This window comes from Microcebus murinus, unplaced genomic scaffold (genome assembly GCF_040939455.1).
Source record: "Microcebus murinus isolate Inina unplaced genomic scaffold, M.murinus_Inina_mat1.0 scaf078_hap2_Mmur4.0, whole genome shotgun sequence".
Classification (NCBI taxonomy): domain Eukaryota; kingdom Metazoa; phylum Chordata; class Mammalia; order Primates; family Cheirogaleidae; genus Microcebus; species Microcebus murinus.
The window spans coordinates 2,028-20,257 of record NW_027439024.1 but is presented as its reverse complement, the minus strand read 5'-3'; the positions used below and the strand labels follow the sequence as shown (position 1 = coordinate 20,257).

The 18,230-nt window shown below is 63.5% G+C and overlaps 5 non-coding genes across 5 annotated transcripts; all 5 read left to right on the top strand.

The window, feature by feature from the left end:
* Window positions 1-2,354: 2,354 nt before the first annotated feature.
* Window positions 2,355-2,473, top strand: LOC142869459 (5S ribosomal RNA). Its single transcript, XR_012918074.1, has one exon. It is a non-coding gene; the product is annotated as a 5S ribosomal RNA (ribosomal RNA).
* Window positions 2,474-6,231: 3,758 nt separating this feature from the next.
* LOC142869458 (5S ribosomal RNA) lies at window positions 6,232-6,350 on the top strand. The gene has a single exon (XR_012918073.1). It is a non-coding gene; the product is annotated as a 5S ribosomal RNA (ribosomal RNA).
* A 3,760-nt stretch (window positions 6,351-10,110) lies between these two features.
* On the top strand, window positions 10,111-10,229 carry LOC142869457 (5S ribosomal RNA). The gene has a single exon (XR_012918072.1). It is a non-coding gene; the product is annotated as a 5S ribosomal RNA (ribosomal RNA).
* A 3,755-nt stretch (window positions 10,230-13,984) lies between these two features.
* On the top strand, window positions 13,985-14,103 carry LOC142869456 (5S ribosomal RNA). Its single transcript, XR_012918071.1, has one exon. It is a non-coding gene; the product is annotated as a 5S ribosomal RNA (ribosomal RNA).
* Window positions 14,104-17,862: 3,759 nt separating this feature from the next.
* On the top strand, window positions 17,863-17,981 carry LOC142869447 (5S ribosomal RNA). Its single transcript, XR_012918061.1, has one exon. It is a non-coding gene; the product is annotated as a 5S ribosomal RNA (ribosomal RNA).
* Window positions 17,982-18,230: the final 249 nt, after the last annotated feature.

Sequence of the window (18,230 nt, the reverse complement as noted above, 5' to 3'; positions counted from 1 at the left end):
GCCCTAACTGTAACCCTAACCCTTACCCAGCCCGTCTCCTCTGCCCCTGCCTGACGCACTCCTCCCCGGCCAGGCCCGTCACTGTCCTGGGCCCCCGCCTGACCGGCTCCTCCCCGCCCGGCCGGTCACCGTCCTCTGCCCCTGCCTGACACGCTCCTTCCCGCCCGGCCTCTCACCGTCCTCGGCCCCTGCCTGACCGGCTCCTCCGTCGCCTGGGCCTTCCAAGGGCTTGGTGTGGACGCTGCTTCCAGGAAGCCCTCCAGAAACCCGGCAGCAGGGTGGCCGCAGCAGTCTCCAGCAGCCGTCCCTAAGTCGCGTGAGTGCGGGGGACGTGCCCCCGCTGTGCCGCGGGGGCCCAGCCTGGTGTCTTCCCTGAGGCCCTGCGGCTGCCGGCTGGGCTGCCGCTCCCCGCAAGGGGAGAGCCGCGGAGGTGGGGACCGCCTCCTGATGGGGACGTACACGCAGCTCTCCACGTCGGATTCCGGGGCTCTCTGTCCTGCCCGAAGGCCCAGCTGGCCTGCGGGTCCTTAGAGTGGCAAAAACCTCCGAAAACTGAGACTGAGGGTCCGGTGGGTGTCTGCACTTTTGTGCTGGGCACCCCAGGGAGGCCCGGGGGCTGGCTGGACAACGCGGTCTGCTGGGCGGGGTGTTTGGAGGAGCAACTGATGCCCTTTGCACTTTGGGTAGCAAGAGTCTGAGGTGTCTCTGAGCCCTGTGCCATGTCGGGGGGGGGGTGCGGGGCGGAGGAGGAGGAGGAGGAGGTGGGAAGGGCCGGGGCCTGCAGTCCTGTTCCCGGGGTGGCACGGCAAGTGGCTTCTTCCACAGGCTGCTTGGCCTGGGCTCCCTGCACCTGGGCCTTTGGAGGACCGGCCCTGTGCTTGCCAACACTTCCTGCAGGGACCCAGAGCTGGGAGGTGGCATCTCTCAGCCCTGGGTCGGGCAGAGCCCCAGCGGGCCATGCCCACAACCTCTCTCAGCACCGGTCCCCCAGAAGGCTCCTTTGGGACCAGGATTCTCTTGCGGTGACTCTTTAAGGTCTGGCCCCTGGATGGAGGGGCACCAGGAGTAGAGGAGCAGGAAGGGGAAGGGGGTGGCCATGCGAGGGGACACTTTGAGGCCAAGTCCCAGCTTCAGCCTGATCCTCCTGGGAACCCCGCTCTGAGACAAGGAGCCGGGCTTCGCATTCCCACAGCAGCCAGTCGTGGGCTGAGGACACCTGGGGCGTTGGGAACTCCCTGGCTTCTCCTTGGTTTAACATCTAGAGCTGCTTGTGAATCGCGCCGCCACACACACCCGAGTGCAGGTGTCTTCCGCACAGACTGCGGGCCTCGCTCTTCTGAATGCCGCTAGCTCGCCACCCACCCACGGGTGAACCTGGTCAGGGTGCTTTCTCTCAGGGGCAGACTCTTTTCCGGGCGGGCTACCGGTGTCTCTGTTTGCTCGTTTCTTTCTTCCATTTCGGGAAAGTCTTCCTTGCTGGGTGTGGAAATCTCCTATGCCTTCCCTCGCCTATTCTGTCAGCTTTAAAATTCTCCTTCAGTTGCCACCCTCACAGATGGATTAGGAAACTCTTTCCGGTGCACTCATTAGTGAAATGACCTCCAGGAAGCTGGAATCCAATATCTAATGGCCGATTTTTAGCGAGTCCACACGCCAGGGTGGTCGGGGTCCAAAGCAGCCCCGGCCAGGCCCAGGCCCCTTGGACTGGGCCACAGGAGGACACGGAGGAGGGTCCCGGCCCCCACGAAGCGGTGCCGGCAGTTCTCCACGGGCTTGGGCGTTTTCCAGAGGTAGGAGATGGAGGGGACTGATTTCTTCAGCGCCCCCCAAACCACGCCACCCCACCCCACCCATGGGACACATCCCCAGAGAGAGACGCCCCATACACTGGCTGTGCCCCAGCCCTGGCCCGGGGGAATAGGCGGCAGCCCACCCACAGGGCGAGGGGGGGGCGCAGCTGAAAGGGGTTGTGGGGGAGGGCGGCCCCTGGCTGGGGTCAAAGGGCGAGCGTCCCGCGCGTGCGCAGTCAGCGGCAGCGACGCGCTGGGGGTGGGCAGCGGGTAGGTGAAGGAGGCCGGGCGAGGAGACGAGGGGGGCTGGGAGGGCTCCACCTTGGCGAGTCCAGCCGTGGAGGCGCATCTTGTGTGAGTGTGAGTGAGTGTGAGTGTGTGTGTGTGTGTATAGAGAGACAGCCCCCCACCCCGCCCCGCCCCGCCCATCACCCCCGTCCCTGGGAGCCCGCGGGACCCGGCCGGCCCGGCCCCGCCCGGCGCGGGGCCTGGGGCGGGAGGCGGCGGCGGGGAAGCCCAGAGAGGCTCGGCTTCTCGAGCGGGGCAGGGGCGCCCTCCGCCGCCGTCTAGGGCCACACCACCCTGAACGCCCCCGATCTCGTCTGGTCTCGGAAGCTAAGCAGGGTCGGGCCTGGTTAGTACTTGGATGGGAGACCGCCTGGGAATACCGGGTGCCACAGGCTGCTGCTTTTTTTTTTTTTTTTTTTTCTTGCCTCTTGTTCTGTCCCCTTTCTGGGAGCGCGGCGGCGGCCCGGGGTGGGGGTCACCCCCACCCTCAGCGCCCGCGCGGTGCCTGGCGCCCCAGCCCGCACCGTGGGGCCTCCTCTTGTCCCAAGCCGCGACACCGCCGCCACGCGGCAGCATGCGTGGCATCTGGACTGTCAGGTCTCAGACCAAAGGTCTGCTCTGTGGGAACCGACACGCTGGAGGAAACCTTGAGAGTCTGAGAGGGGAGGGAGTTCCAGAAGAAGGCCAGGATGTCATTTTGAGGGAGTATGTGACCAGAACTCGTCCCGTTGCTTTTGGGGTTCTATGGGCTACACGCAGGAATCTTTGGTGGTGGCACCTGATGTTGGGGGATCCGGAGTCACACCCAGACCTGCTCCACAGGCCTCCTTTTACTTTTCTCTTCGGATTCATTATTTTTAAAAAGTGTCTCTTACCTCTAGGATTGCATTTTCTTTTCTCTCTCTTTTCAAGCAGATGATGGGAGTACAAGTATTCAGGTGACATGTGTTGCCCGTGCCGCCCTCCCCCCTGTGTTCTTTTTTTTTTTTTTTGAGACAGAGTCTCGTTTTGCTGCCCAGGCTAGAGTGAGTGCCATGGCGTCAGCCTAGCTCACAGCAACCTCAATCTCCGGGCTCAAGCAATCCTGCTGCCTCAGCCTCCCGAGTAGTTGGGACTACAGGCATGCACCACCACGCCCGGCTGTGTTTTTCTATATATATTAGTTGGCCAATTAATTTCTTTCTATTTTTAGTAGAGACGGGGTCTCGCTCTTGCTCAGGCTGGTTTCGAACTCCTGACCTGGAGCAATCCGCCCGCCTCGGCCTCCCAGAGAGCTAGGATTACAGGCGTGAGCCACCGCGCCCGGCCCCCCCTGTGTTCTTATTCATATACCTCTCATGTTGTTCCAGCGTATTGTGGGGGTACCAATGTTAAGGTCGGGTGCCTTGCCCTCTCCAAGCCTCCCCCCTCGGGTCAGAGCTTCAAGTGCGCCCATCCCCCAGTCGGTGCGCACCCACCCCATGCCTAATGGATGTGTATGCCCCTCCCCTCCCCCCACCCGCCCGCCCGACACCCACCCGATGAAGGTGATTCCTCTCTGTCCACTTAGGCGTCCATCCGTTCGTACCAATTTGCTGGTGAGCGCGCTCACGTGGTGCTCGTGTGTCCATTCTTGGGATACTTGGCTTCCTGGAACGGGTTCCAGCTCTGGCCAGGAGAACACGAGAGGCGCCCTCTCACCGCTGCTCCTCACAGCCGAATGGCACTCCGTGGTGTCCACGCGCCACATTTTATTGATGCACTCCTGGATGGATGGGCACTCGGGTCGCTTCCACGTCTTTGGGATTGTGAATTGTGCCCTAACTGTAACCCTAACCCTTACCCAGCCCGTCTCCTCTGCCCCTGCCTGACGCACTCCTCCCCGGCCAGGCCCGTCACTGTCCTGGGCCCCCGCCTGACCGGCTCCTCCCCGCCCAGCCGGTCACCGTCCTCTGCCCCTGCCTGACACGCTCCTTCCCGCCCGGCCTCTCACCGTCCTCGGCCCCTGCCTGACCGGCTCCTCCGTCGCCTGGGCCTTCCAAGGGCTTGGTGTGGACGCTGCTTCCAGGAAGCCCTCCAGAAACCCGGCAGCAGGGTGGCCGCAGCAGTCTCCAGCAGCCGTCCCTAAGTCGCGTGAGTGCGGGGGACGTGCCCCCGCTGTGCCGCGGGGGCCCAGCCTGGTGTCTTCCCTGAGGCCCTGCGGCTGCCGGCTGGGCTGCCGCTCCCCGCAAGGGGAGAGCCGCGGAGGTGGGGACCGCCTCCTGATGGGGACGTACACGCAGCTCTCCACGTCGGATTCCGGGGCTCTCTGTCCTGCCCGAAGGCCCAGCTGGCCTGCGGGTCCTTAGAGTGGCAAAAACCTCCGAAAACTGAGACTGAGGGTCCGGTGGGTGTCTGCACTTTTGTGCTGGGCACCCCAGGGAGGCCCGGGGGCTGGCTGGACAACGTGGTCTGCTTGGCGGGGGCGGGGGGGTTGGAGGAGCAACTGATGCCCTTTGCACTTTGGGTAGCAAGAGTCTGAGGTGTCTCTGAGCCCTGTGCCCTGTGGGGGCGGGGCGGGGGGGAGGAGGAGGAGGAGGAGGTGGGAAGGGCCGGGGCCTGCAGTCCTGTTCCCGGGGTGGCACGGCAAGTGGCTTCTTCCACAGGCTGCTTGGCCTGGGCTCCCTGCACCTGGGCCTTTGGAGGACCGGCCCTGTGCTTGCCAACACTTCCTGCAGGGACCCAGAGCTGGGAGGTGGCATCTCTCAGCCCTGGGTCGGGCAGAGCCCCAGCGGGCCATGCCCACAACCTCTCTCAGCACCGGTCCCCCAGAAGGCTCCTTTGGGACCAGGATTCTCTTGCGGTGACTCTTTAAGGTCTGGCCCCTGGATGGAGGGGCACCAGGAGTAGAGGAGCAGGAAGGGGAAGGGGGTGGCCATGCGAGGGGACACTTTGAGGCCAAGTCCCAGCTTCAGCCTGATCCTCCTGGGAACCCCGCTCTGAGACAAGGAGCCGGGCTTCGCATTCCCACAGCAGCCAGTCGTGGGCTGAGGACACCTGGGGCGTTGGGAACTCCCTGGCTTCTCCTTGGTTTAACATCTAGAGCTGCTTGTGAATCGCGCCGCCACACACACCCGAGTGCAGGTGTCTTCCGCACAGACTGCGGGCCTCGCTCTTCTGAATGCCGCTAGCTCGCCACCCACCCACGGGTGAACCTGGTCAGGGTGCTTTCTCTCAGGGGCAGACTCTTTTCCGGGCGGGCTACCGGTGTCTCTGTTTGCTCGTTTCTTTCTTCCATTTCGGGAAAGTCTTCCTTGCTGGGTGTGGAAATCTCCTATGCCTTCCCTCGCCTATTCTGTCAGCTTTAAAATTCTCCTTCAGTTGCCACCCTCACAGATGGATTAGGAAACTCTTTCCGGTGCACTCATTAGTGAAATGACCTCCAGGAAGCTGGAATCCAATATCTAATGGCCGATTTTTAGCGAGTCCACACGCCAGGGTGGTCGGGGTCCAAAGCAGCCCCGGCCAGGCCCAGGCCCCTTGGACTGGGCCACAGGAGGACACGGAGGAGGGTCCCGGCCCCCACGAAGCGGTGCCGGCAGTTCTCCACGGGCTTGGGCGTTTTCCAGAGGTAGGAGATGGAGGGGACTGATTTCTTCAGCGCCCCCCAAACCACGCCACCCCACCCCACCCATGGGACACATCCCCAGAGAGAGACGCCCCATACACTGGCTGTGCCCCAGCCCTGGCCCGGGGGAATAGGCGGCAGCCCACCCACAGGGCGAGGGGGGGGCGCAGCTGAAAGGGGTTGTGGGGGAGGGCGGCCCCTGGCTGGGGTCAAAGGGCGAGCGTCCCGCGCGTGCGCAGTCAGCGGCAGCGACGCGCTGGGGGTGGGCAGCGGGTAGGTGAAGGAGGCCGGGCGAGGAGACGAGGGGGGCTGGGAGGGCTCCACCTTGGCGAGTCCAGCCGTGGAGGCGCATCTTGTGTGAGTGTGAGTGAGTGTGAGTGTGTGTGTGTGTGTATAGAGAGACAGCCCCCCACCCCGCCCCGCCCCGCCCATCACCCCCGTCCCTGGGAGCCCGCGGGACCCGGCCGGCCCGGCCCCGCCCGGCGCGGGGCCTGGGGCGGGAGGCGGCGGCGGGGAAGCCCAGAGAGGCTCGGCTTCTCGAGCGGGGCAGGGGCGCCCTCCGCCGCCGTCTAGGGCCACACCACCCTGAACGCCCCCGATCTCGTCTGGTCTCGGAAGCTAAGCAGGGTCGGGCCTGGTTAGTACTTGGATGGGAGACCGCCTGGGAATACCGGGTGCCACAGGCTGCTGCTTTTTTTTTTTTTTTTTTTTTCTTGCCTCTTGTTCTGTCCCCTTTCTGGGAGCGCGGCGGCGGCCCGGGGTGGGGGTCACCCCCACCCTCAGCGCCCGCGCGGTGCCTGGCGCCCCAGCCCGCACCGTGGGGCCTCCTCTTGTCCCAAGCCGCGACACCGCCGCCACGCGGCAGCATGCGTGGCATCTGGACTGTCAGGTCTCAGACCAAAGGTCTGCTCTGTGGGAACCGACACGCTGGAGGAAACCTTGAGAGTCTGAGAGGGGAGGGAGTTCCAGAAGAAGGCCAGGATGTCATTTTGAGGGAGTATGTGACCAGAACTCGTCCCGTTGCTTTTGGGGTTCTATGGGCTACACGCAGGAATCTTTGGTGGTGGCACCTGATGTTGGGGGATCCGGAGTCACACCCAGACCTGCTCCACAGGCCTCCTTTTACTTTTCTCTTCGGATTCATTATTTTTAAAAAGTGTCTCTTACCTCTAGGATTGCATTTTCTTTTCTCTCTCTTTTCAAGCAGATGATGGGAGTACAAGTATTCAGGTGACATGTGTTGCCCGTGCCGCCCTCCCCCCTGTGTTCTTTTTTTTTTTTTTTGAGACAGAGTCTCGTTTTGCTGCCCAGGCTAGAGTGAGTGCCATGGCGTCAGCCTAGCTCACAGCAACCTCAATCTCCGGGCTCAAGCAATCCTGCTGCCTCAGCCTCCCGAGTAGTTGGGACTACAGGCATGCACCACCACGCCCGGCTGTGTTTTTCTATATATATTAGTTGGCCAATTAATTTCTTTCTATTTTTAGTAGAGACGGGGTCTCGCTCTTGCTCAGGCTGGTTTCGAACTCCTGACCTGGAGCAATCCGCCCGCCTCGGCCTCCCAGAGAGCTAGGATTACAGGCGTGAGCCACCGCGCCCGGCCCCCCCTGTGTTCTTATTCATATACCTCTCATGTTGTTCCAGCGTATTGTGGGGGTACCAATGTTAAGGTCGGGTGCCTTGCCCTCTCCAAGCCTCCCCCCTCGGGTCAGAGCTTCAAGTGCGCCCATCCCCCAGTCGGTGCGCACCCACCCCATGCCTAATGGATGTGTATGCCCCTCCCCTCCCCCCACCCGCCCGCCCGACACCCACCCGATGAAGGTGATTCCTCTCTGTCCACTTAGGCGTCCATCCGTTCGTACCAATTTGCTGGTGAGCGCGCTCACGTGGTGCTCGTGTGTCCATTCTTGGGATACTTGGCTTCCTGGAACGGGTTCCAGCTCTGGCCAGGAGAACACGAGAGGCGCCCTCTCACCGCTGCTCCTCACAGCCGAATGGCACTCCGTGGTGTCCACGCGCCACATTTTATTGATGCACTCCTGGATGGATGGGCACTCGGGTCGCTTCCACGTCTTTGGGATTGTGAATTGTGCCCTAACTGTAACCCTAACCCTTACCCAGCCCGTCTCCTCTGCCCCTGCCTGACGCACTCCTCCCCGGCCAGGCCCGTCACTGTCCTGGGCCCCCGCCTGACCGGCTCCTCCCCGCCCGGCCGGTCACCGTCCTCTGCCCCTGCCTGACACGCTCCTTCCCGCCCGGCCTCTCACCGTCCTCGGCCCCTGCCTGACCGGCTCCTCCGTCGCCTGGGCCTTCCAAGGGCTTGGTGTGGACGCTGCTTCCAGGAAGCCCTCCAGAAACCCGGCAGCAGGGTGGCCGCAGCAGTCTCCAGCAGCCGTCCCTAAGTCGCGTGAGTGCGGGGGACGTGCCCCCGCTGTGCCGCGGGGGCCCAGCCTGGTGTCTTCCCTGAGGCCCTGCGGCTGCCGGCTGGGCTGCCGCTCCCCGCAAGGGGAGAGCCGCGGAGGTGGGGACCGCCTCCTGATGGGGACGTACACGCAGCTCTCCACGTCGGATTCCGGGGCTCTCTGTCCTGCCCGAAGGCCCAGCTGGCCTGCGGGTCCTTAGAGTGGCAAAAACCTCCGAAAACTGAGACTGAGGGTCCGGTGGGTGTCTGCACTTTTGTGCTGGGCACCCCAGGGAGGCCCGGGGGCTGGCTGGACAACGTGGTCTGCTGGGCGGGGGGGGGGGGGGTTGGAGGAGCAACTGATGCCCTTTGCACTTTGGGTAGCAAGAGTCTGAGGTGTCTCTGAGCCCTGTGCCCTGTGGGGGCGGGGCGGGGGGGAGGAGGAGGAGGAGGAGGTGGGAAGGGCCGGGGCCTGCAGTCCTGTTCCCGGGGTGGCACGGCAAGTGGCTTCTTCCACAGGCTGCTTGGCCTGGGCTCCCTGCACCTGGGCCTTTGGAGGACCGGCCCTGTGCTTGCCAACACTTCCTGCAGGGACCCAGAGCTGGGAGGTGGCATCTCTCAGCCCTGGGTCGGGCAGAGCCCCAGCGGGCCATGCCCACAACCTCTCTCAGCACCGGTCCCCCAGAAGGCTCCTTTGGGACCAGGATTCTCTTGCGGTGACTCTTTAAGGTCTGGCCCCTGGATGGAGGGGCACCAGGAGTAGAGGAGCAGGAAGGGGAAGGGGGTGGCCATGCGAGGGGACACTTTGAGGCCAAGTCCCAGCTTCAGCCTGATCCTCCTGGGAACCCCGCTCTGAGACAAGGAGCCGGGCTTCGCATTCCCACAGCAGCCAGTCGTGGGCTGAGGACACCTGGGGCGTTGGGAACTCCCTGGCTTCTCCTTGGTTTAACATCTAGAGCTGCTTGTGAATCGCGCCGCCACACACACCCGAGTGCAGGTGTCTTCCGCACAGACTGCGGGCCTCGCTCTTCTGAATGCCGCTAGCTCGCCACCCACCCACGGGTGAACCTGGTCAGGGTGCTTTCTCTCAGGGGCAGACTCTTTTCCGGGCGGGCTACCGGTGTCTCTGTTTGCTCGTTTCTTTCTTCCATTTCGGGAAAGTCTTCCTTGCTGGGTGTGGAAATCTCCTATGCCTTCCCTCGCCTATTCTGTCAGCTTTAAAATTCTCCTTCAGTTGCCACCCTCACAGATGGATTAGGAAACTCTTTCCGGTGCACTCATTAGTGAAATGACCTCCAGGAAGCTGGAATCCAATATCTAATGGCCGATTTTTAGCGAGTCCACACGCCAGGGTGGTCGGGGTCCAAAGCAGCCCCGGCCAGGCCCAGGCCCCTTGGACTGGGCCACAGGAGGACACGGAGGAGGGTCCCGGCCCCCACGAAGCGGTGCCGGCAGTTCTCCACGGGCTTGGGCGTTTTCCAGAGGTAGGAGATGGAGGGGACTGATTTCTTCAGCGCCCCCCAAACCACGCCACCCCACCCCACCCATGGGACACATCCCCAGAGAGAGACGCCCCATACACTGGCTGTGCCCCAGCCCTGGCCCGGGGGAATAGGCAGCAGCCCACCCACAGGGCGAGGGGGGGGCGCAGCTGAAAGGGGTTGTGGGGGAGGGCGGCCCCTGGCTGGGGTCAAAGGGCGAGCGTCCCGCGCGTGCGCAGTCAGCGGCAGCGACGCGCTGGGGGTGGGCAGCGGGTAGGTGAAGGAGGCCGGGCGAGGAGACGAGGGGGGCTGGGAGGGCTCCACCTTGGCGAGTCCAGCCGTGGAGGCGCATCTTGTGTGAGTGTGAGTGAGTGTGAGTGTGTGTGTGTGTGTATAGAGAGACAGCCCCCCACCCCGCCCCGCCCCGCCCATCACCCCCGTCCCTGGGAGCCCGCGGGACCCGGCCGGCCCGGCCCCGCCCGGCGCGGGGCCTGGGGCGGGAGGCGGCGGCGGGGAAGCCCAGAGAGGCTCGGCTTCTCGAGCGGGGCAGGGGCGCCCTCCGCCGCCGTCTAGGGCCACACCACCCTGAACGCCCCCGATCTCGTCTGGTCTCGGAAGCTAAGCAGGGTCGGGCCTGGTTAGTACTTGGATGGGAGACCGCCTGGGAATACCGGGTGCCACAGGCTGCTGCTTTTTTTTTTTTTTTTTTTTCTTGCCTCTTGTTCTGTCCCCTTTCTGGGAGCGCGGCGGCGGCCCGGGGTGGGGGTCACCCCCACCCTCAGCGCCCGCGCGGTGCCTGGCGCCCCAGCCCGCACCGTGGGGCCTCCTCTTGTCCCAAGCCGCGACACCGCCGCCACGCGGCAGCATGCGTGGCATCTGGACTGTCAGGTCTCAGACCAAAGGTCTGCTCTGTGGGAACCGACACGCTGGAGGAAACCTTGAGAGTCTGAGAGGGGAGGGAGTTCCAGAAGAAGGCCAGGATGTCATTTTGAGGGAGTATGTGACCAGAACTCGTCCCGTTGCTTTTGGGGTTCTATGGGCTACACGCAGGAATCTTTGGTGGTGGCACCTGATGTTGGGGGATCCGGAGTCACACCCAGACCTGCTCCACAGGCCTCCTTTTACTTTTCTCTTCGGATTCATTATTTTTAAAAAGTGTCTCTTACCTCTAGGATTGCATTTTCTTTTCTCTCTCTTTTCAAGCAGATGATGGGAGTACAAGTATTCAGGTGACATGTGTTGCCCGTGCCGCCCTCCCCCCTGTGTTCTTTTTTTTTTTTTTTGAGACAGAGTCTCGTTTTGCTGCCCAGGCTAGAGTGAGTGCCATGGCGTCAGCCTAGCTCACAGCAACCTCAATCTCCGGGCTCAAGCAATCCTGCTGCCTCAGCCTCCCGAGTAGTTGGGACTACAGGCATGCACCACCACGCCCGGCTGTGTTTTTCTATATATATTAGTTGGCCAATTAATTTCTTTCTATTTTTAGTAGAGACGGGGTCTCGCTCTTGCTCAGGCTGGTTTCGAACTCCTGACCTGGAGCAATCCGCCCGCCTCGGCCTCCCAGAGAGCTAGGATTACAGGCGTGAGCCACCGCGCCCGGCCCCCCCTGTGTTCTTATTCATATACCTCTCATGTTGTTCCAGCGTATTGTGGGGGTACCAATGTTAAGGTCGGGTGCCTTGCCCTCTCCAAGCCTCCCCCCTCGGGTCAGAGCTTCAAGTGCGCCCATCCCCCAGTCGGTGCGCACCCACCCCATGCCTAATGGATGTGTATGCCCCTCCCCTCCCCCCACCCGCCCGCCCGACACCCACCCGATGAAGGTGATTCCTCTCTGTCCACTTAGGCGTCCATCCGTTCGTACCAATTTGCTGGTGAGCGCGCTCACGTGGTGCTCGTGTGTCCATTCTTGGGATACTTGGCTTCCTGGAACGGGTTCCAGCTCTGGCCAGGAGAACACGAGAGGCGCCCTCTCACCGCTGCTCCTCACAGCCGAATGGCACTCCGTGGTGTCCACGCGCCACATTTTATTGATGCACTCCTGGATGGATGGGCACTCGGGTCGCTTCCACGTCTTTGGGATTGTGAATTGTGCCCTAACTGTAACCCTAACCCTTACCCAGCCCGTCTCCTCTGCCCCTGCCTGACGCACTCCTCCCCGGCCAGGCCCGTCACTGTCCTGGGCCCCCGCCTGACCGGCTCCTCCCTGCCCGGCCGGTCACCGTCCTCTGCCCCTGCCTGACACGCTCCTTCCCGCCCGGCCTCTCACCGTCCTCGGCCCCTGCCTGACCGGCTCCTCCGTCGCCTGGGCCTTCCAAGGGCTTGGTGTGGACGCTGCTTCCAGGAAGCCCTCCAGAAACCCGGCAGCAGGGTGGCCGCAGCAGTCTCCAGCAGCCGTCCCTAAGTCGCGTGAGTGCGGGGGACGTGCCCCCGCTGTGCCGCGGGGGCCCAGCCTGGTGTCTTCCCTGAGGCCCTGCGGCTGCCGGCTGGGCTGCCGCTCCCCGCAAGGGGAGAGCCGCGGAGGTGGGGACCGCCTCCTGATGGGGACGTACACGCAGCTCTCCACGTCGGATTCCGGGGCTCTCTGTCCTGCCCGAAGGCCCAGCTGGCCTGCGGGTCCTTAGAGTGGCAAAAACCTCCGAAAACTGAGACTGAGGGTCCGGTGGGTGTCTGCACTTTTGTGCTGGGCACCCCAGGGAGGCCCGGGGGCTGGCTGGACAACGCGGTCTGCTGGGCGGGGTGTTTGGAGGAGCAACTGATGCCCTTTGCACTTTGGGTAGCAAGAGTCTGAGGTGTCTCTGAGCCCTGTGCCATGTCGGGGGGGGGGTGCGGGGCGGAGGAGGAGGAGGAGGAGGTGGGAAGGGCCGGGGCCTGCAGTCCTGTTCCCGGGGTGGCACGGCAAGTGGCTTCTTCCACAGGCTGCTTGGCCTGGGCTCCCTGCACCTGGGCCTTTGGAGGACCGGCCCTGTGCTTGCCAACACTTCCTGCAGGGACCCAGAGCTGGGAGGTGGCATCTCTCAGCCCTGGGTCGGGCAGAGCCCCAGCGGGCCATGCCCACAACCTCTCTCAGCACCGGTCCCCCAGAAGGCTCCTTTGGGACCAGGATTCTCTTGCGGTGACTCTTTAAGGTCTGGCCCCTGGATGGAGGGGCACCAGGAGTAGAGGAGCAGGAAGGGGAAGGGGGTGGCCATGCGAGGGGACACTTTGAGGCCAAGTCCCAGCTTCAGCCTGATCCTCCTGGGAACCCCGCTCTGAGACAAGGAGCCGGGCTTCGCATTCCCACAGCAGCCAGTCGTGGGCTGAGGACACCTGGGGCGTTGGGAACTCCCTGGCTTCTCCTTGGTTTAACATCTAGAGCTGCTTGTGAATCGCGCCGCCACACACACCCGAGTGCAGGTGTCTTCCGCACAGACTGCGGGCCTCGCTCTTCTGAATGCCGCTAGCTCGCCACCCACCCACGGGTGAACCTGGTCAGGGTGCTTTCTCTCAGGGGCAGACTCTTTTCCGGGCGGGCTACCGGTGTCTCTGTTTGCTCGTTTCTTTCTTCCATTTCGGGAAAGTCTTCCTTGCTGGGTGTGGAAATCTCCTATGCCTTCCCTCGCCTATTCTGTCAGCTTTAAAATTCTCCTTCAGTTGCCACCCTCACAGATGGATTAGGAAACTCTTTCCGGTGCACTCATTAGTGAAATGACCTCCAGGAAGCTGGAATCCAATATCTAATGGCCGATTTTTAGCGAGTCCACACGCCAGGGTGGTCGGGGTCCAAAGCAGCCCCGGCCAGGCCCAGGCCCCTTGGACTGGGCCACAGGAGGACACGGAGGAGGGTCCCGGCCCCCACGAAGCGGTGCCGGCAGTTCTCCACGGGCTTGGGCGTTTTCCAGAGGTAGGAGATGGAGGGGACTGATTTCTTCAGCGCCCCCCAAACCACGCCACCCCACCCCACCCATGGGACACATCCCCAGAGAGAGACGCCCCATACACTGGCTGTGCCCCAGCCCTGGCCCGGGGGAATAGGCGGCAGCCCACCCACAGGGCGAGGGGGGGGCGCAGCTGAAAGGGGTTGTGGGGGAGGGCGGCCCCTGGCTGGGGTCAAAGGGCGAGCGTCCCGCGCGTGCGCAGTCAGCGGCAGCGACGCGCTGGGGGTGGGCAGCGGGTAGGTGAAGGAGGCCGGGCGAGGAGACGAGGGGGGCTGGGAGGGCTCCACCTTGGCGAGTCCAGCCGTGGAGGCGCATCTTGTGTGAGTGTGAGTGAGTGTGAGTGTGTGTGTGTGTGTATAGAGAGACAGCCCCCCACCCCGCCCCGCCCCGCCCATCACCCCCGTCCCTGGGAGCCCGCGGGACCCGGCCGGCCCGGCCCCGCCCGGCGCGGGGCCTGGGGCGGGAGGCGGCGGCGGGGAAGCCCAGAGAGGCTCGGCTTCTCGAGCGGGGCAGGGGCGCCCTCCGCCGCCGTCTAGGGCCACACCACCCTGAACGCCCCCGATCTCGTCTGGTCTCGGAAGCTAAGCAGGGTCGGGCCTGGTTAGTACTTGGATGGGAGACCGCCTGGGAATACCGGGTGCCACAGGCTGCTGCTTTTTTTTTTTTTTTTTTTTTTTGCCTCTTGTTCTGTCCCCTTTCTGGGAGCGCGGCGGCGGCCCGGGGTGGGGGTCACCCCCACCCTCAGCGCCCGCGCGGTGCCTGGCGCCCCAGCCCGCACCGTGGGGCCTCCTCTTGTCCTAAGCCGCGACACCGCCGCCACGCGGCAGCATGCGTGGCTTCTGGACTGTCAGGTCTCAGACCAAAGGTCTGCTCTGTGGGAACCGACAAGCTGGAGGAAACCTTGAGAGTCTGAGAGGGGAGGGAGTTCCAGAAGAAGGCCAGGATGTCATTTTGAGGGAGTATGTGACCAGAACTCGTCCCGTTGCTTTTGGGGTTCTATGGGCTACACGCAGGAATCTTTGGTGGTGGCACCTGATGTTGGGGGATCCGGAGTCACACCCAGACCTGCTCCACAGGCCTCCTTTTACTTTTCTCTTCGGATTCATTATTTTTAAAAAGTGTCTCTTACCTCTAGGATTGCATTTTCTTTTCTCTCTCTTTTCAAGCAGATGATGGGAGTACAAGTATTCAGGTGACATGTGTTGCCCGTGCCGCCCTCCCCCTGTGTTCTTTTTTTTTTTTTTTTTTTTGAGACAGAGTCTCGTTTTGCTGCCCAGGCTAGAGTGAGTGCCATGGCGTCAGCCTAGCTCACAGCAACCTCAATCTCCGGGCTCAAGCAATCCTGCTGCCTCAGCCTCCCGAGTAGTTGGGACTACAGGCATGCACCACCACGCCCGGCTGTGTTTTTCTATATATATTAGTTGGCCAATTAATTTCTTTCTATTTTTAGTAGAGACGGGGTCTCGCTCTTGCTCAGGCTGGTTTCGAACTCCTGACCTGGAGCAATCCGCCCGCCTCGGCCTCCCAGAGAGCTAGGATTACAGGCGTGAGCCACCGCGCCCGGCCCCCCCTGTGTTCTTATTCATATACCTCTCATGTTGTTCCAGCGTATTGTGGGGGTACCAATGTTAAGGTCGGGTGCCTTGCCCTCTCCAAGCCTCCCCCCTCGGGTCAGAGCTTCAAGTGCGCCCATCCCCCAGTCGGTGCGCACCCACCCCATGCCTAATGGATGTGTATGCCCCTCCCCTCCCCCCACCCGCCCGCCCGACACCCACCCGATGAAGGTGATTCCTCTCTGTCCACTTAGGCGTCCATCCGTTCGTACCAATTTGCTGGTGAGCGCGCTCACGTGGTGCTCGTGTGTCCATTCTTGGGATACTTGGCTTCCTGGAACGGGTTCCAGCTCTGGCCAGGAGAACACGAGAGGCGCCCTCTCACCGCTGCTCCTCACAGCCGAATGGCACTCCGTGGTGTCCACGCGCCACATTTTATTGATGCACTCCTGGATGGATGGGCACTCGGGTCGCTTCCACGTCTTTGGGATTGTGAATTGTGCCCTAACTGTAACCCTAACCCTTACCCAGCCCGTCTCCTCTGCCCCTGCCTGACGCACTCCTCCCCGGCCAGGCCCGTCACTGTCCTGGGCCCCCGCCTGACCGGCTCCTCCCTGCCCGGCCGGTCACCGTCCTCTGCCCCTGCCTGACACGCTCCTTCCCGCCCGGCCTCTCACCGTCCTCGGCCCCTGCCTGACCGGCTCCTCCGTCGCCTGGGCCTTCCAAGGGCTTGGTGTGGACGCTGCTTCCAGGAAGCCCTCCAGAAACCCGGCAGCAGGGTGGCCGCAGCAGTCTCCAGCAGCCGTCCCTAAGTCGCGTGAGTGCGGGGGACGTGCCCCCGCTGTGCCGCGGGGGCCCAGCCTGGTGTCTTCCCTGAGGCCCTGCGGCTGCCGGCTGGGCTGCCGCTCCCCGCAAGGGGAGAGCCGCGGAGGTGGGGACCGCCTCCTGATGGGGACGTACACGCAGCTCTCCACGTCGGATTCCGGGGCTCTCTGTCCTGCCCGAAGGCCCAGCTGGCCTGCGGGTCCTTAGAGTGGCAAAAACCTCCGAAAACTGAGACTGAGGGTCCGGTGGGTGTCTGCACTTTTGTGCTGGGCACCCCAGGGAGGCCCGGGGGCTGGCTGGACAACGCGGTCTGCTGGGCGGGGTGTTTGGAGGAGCAACTGATGCCCTTTGCACTTTGGGTAGCAAGAGTCTGAGGTGTCTCTGAGCCCTGTGCCATGTCGGGGGGGGGGTGCGGGGCGGAGGAGGAGGAGGAGGAGGTGGGAAGGGCCGGGGCCTGCAGTCCTGTTCCCGGGGTGGCACGGCAAGTGGCTTCTTCCACAGGCTGCTTGGCCTGGGCTCCCTGCACCTGGGCCTTTGGAGGACCGGCCCTGTGCTTGCCAACACTTCCTGCAGGGACCCAGAGCTGGGAGGTGGCATCTCTCAGCCCTGGGTCGGGCAGAGCCCCAGCGGGCCATGCCCACAACCTCTCTCAGCACCGGTCCCCCAGAAGGCTCCTTTGGGACCAGGATTCTCTTGCGGTGACTCTTTAAGGTCTGGCCCCTGGATGGAGGGGCACCAGGAGTAGAGGAGCAGGAAGGGGAAGGGGGTGGCCATGCGAGGGGACACTTTGAGGCCAAGTCCCAGCTTCAGCCTGATCCTCCTGGGAACCCCGCTCTGAGACAAGGAGCCGGGCTTCGCATTCCCACAGCAGCCAGTCGTGGGCTGAGGACACCTGGGGCGTTGGGAACTCCCTGGCTTCTCCTTGGTTTAACATCTAGAGCTGCTTGTGAATCGCGCCGCCACACACACCCGAGTGCAGGTGTCTTCCGCACAGACTGCGGGCCTCGCTCTTCTGAATGCCGCTAGCTCGCCACCCACCCACGGGTGAACCTGGTCAGGGTGCTTTCTCTCAGGGGCAGACTCTTTTCCGGGCGGGCTACCGGTGTCTCTGTTTGCTCGTTTCTTTCTTCCATTTCGGGAAAGTCTTCCTTGCTGGGTGTGGAAATCTCCTATGCCTTCCCTCGCCTATTCTGTCAGCTTTAAAATTCTCCTTCAGTTGCCACCCTCACAGATGGATTAGGAAACTCTTTCCGGTGCACTCATTAGTGAAATGACCTCCAGGAAGCTGGAATCCAATATCTAATGGCCGATTTTTAGCGAGTCCACACGCCAGGGTGGTCGGGGTCCAAAGCAGCCCCGGCCAGGCCCAGGCCCCTTGGACTGGGCCACAGGAGGACACGGAGGAGGGTCCCGGCCCCCACGAAGCGGTGCCGGCAGTTCTCCACGGGCTTGGGCGTTTTCCAGAGGTAGGAGATGGAGGGGACTGATTTCTTCAGCGCCCCCCAAACCACGCCACCCCACCCCACCCATGGGACACATCCCCAGAGAGAGACGCCCCATACACTGGCTGTGCCCCAGCCCTGGCCCGGGGGAATAGGCGGCAGCCCACCCACAGGGCGAGGGGGGGGCGCAGCTGAAAGGGGTTGTGGGGGAGGGCGGCCCCTGGCTGGGGTCAAAGGGCGAGCGTCCCGCGCGTGCGCAGTCAGCGGCAGCGACGCGCTGGGGGTGGGCAGCGGGTAGGTGAAGGAGGCCGGGCGAGGAGACGAGGGGGGCTGGGAGGGCTCCACCTTGGCGAGTCCAGCCGTGGAGGCGCATCTTGTGTGAGTGTGAGTGAGTGTGAGTGTGTGTGTGTGTGTATAGAGAGACAGCCCCCCACCCCGCCCCGCCCCGCCCATCACCCCCGTCCCTGGGAGCCCGCGGGACCCGGCCGGCCCGGCCCCGCCCGGCGCGGGGCCTGGGGCGGGAGGCGGCGGCGGGGAAGCCCAGAGAGGCTCGGCTTCTCGAGCGGGGCAGGGGCGCCCTCCGCCGCCGTCTAGGGCCACACCACCCTGAACGCCCCCGATCTCGTCTGGTCTCGGAAGCTAAGCAGGGTCGGGCCTGGTTAGTACTTGGATGGGAGACCGCCTGGGAATACCGGGTGCCACAGGCTGCTGCTTTTTTTTTTTTTTTTTTTTTTTGCCTCTTGTTCTGTCCCCTTTCTGGGAGCGCGGCGGCGGCCCGGGGTGGGGGTCACCCCCACCCTCAGCGCCCGCGCGGTGCCTGGCGCCCCAGCCCGCACCGTGGGGCCTCCTCTTGTCCTAAGCCGCGACACCGCCGCCACGCGGCAGCATGCGTGGCTTCTGGACTGTCAGGTCTCAGACCAAAGGTCTGCTCTGTGGGAACCGACAAGCTGGAGGAA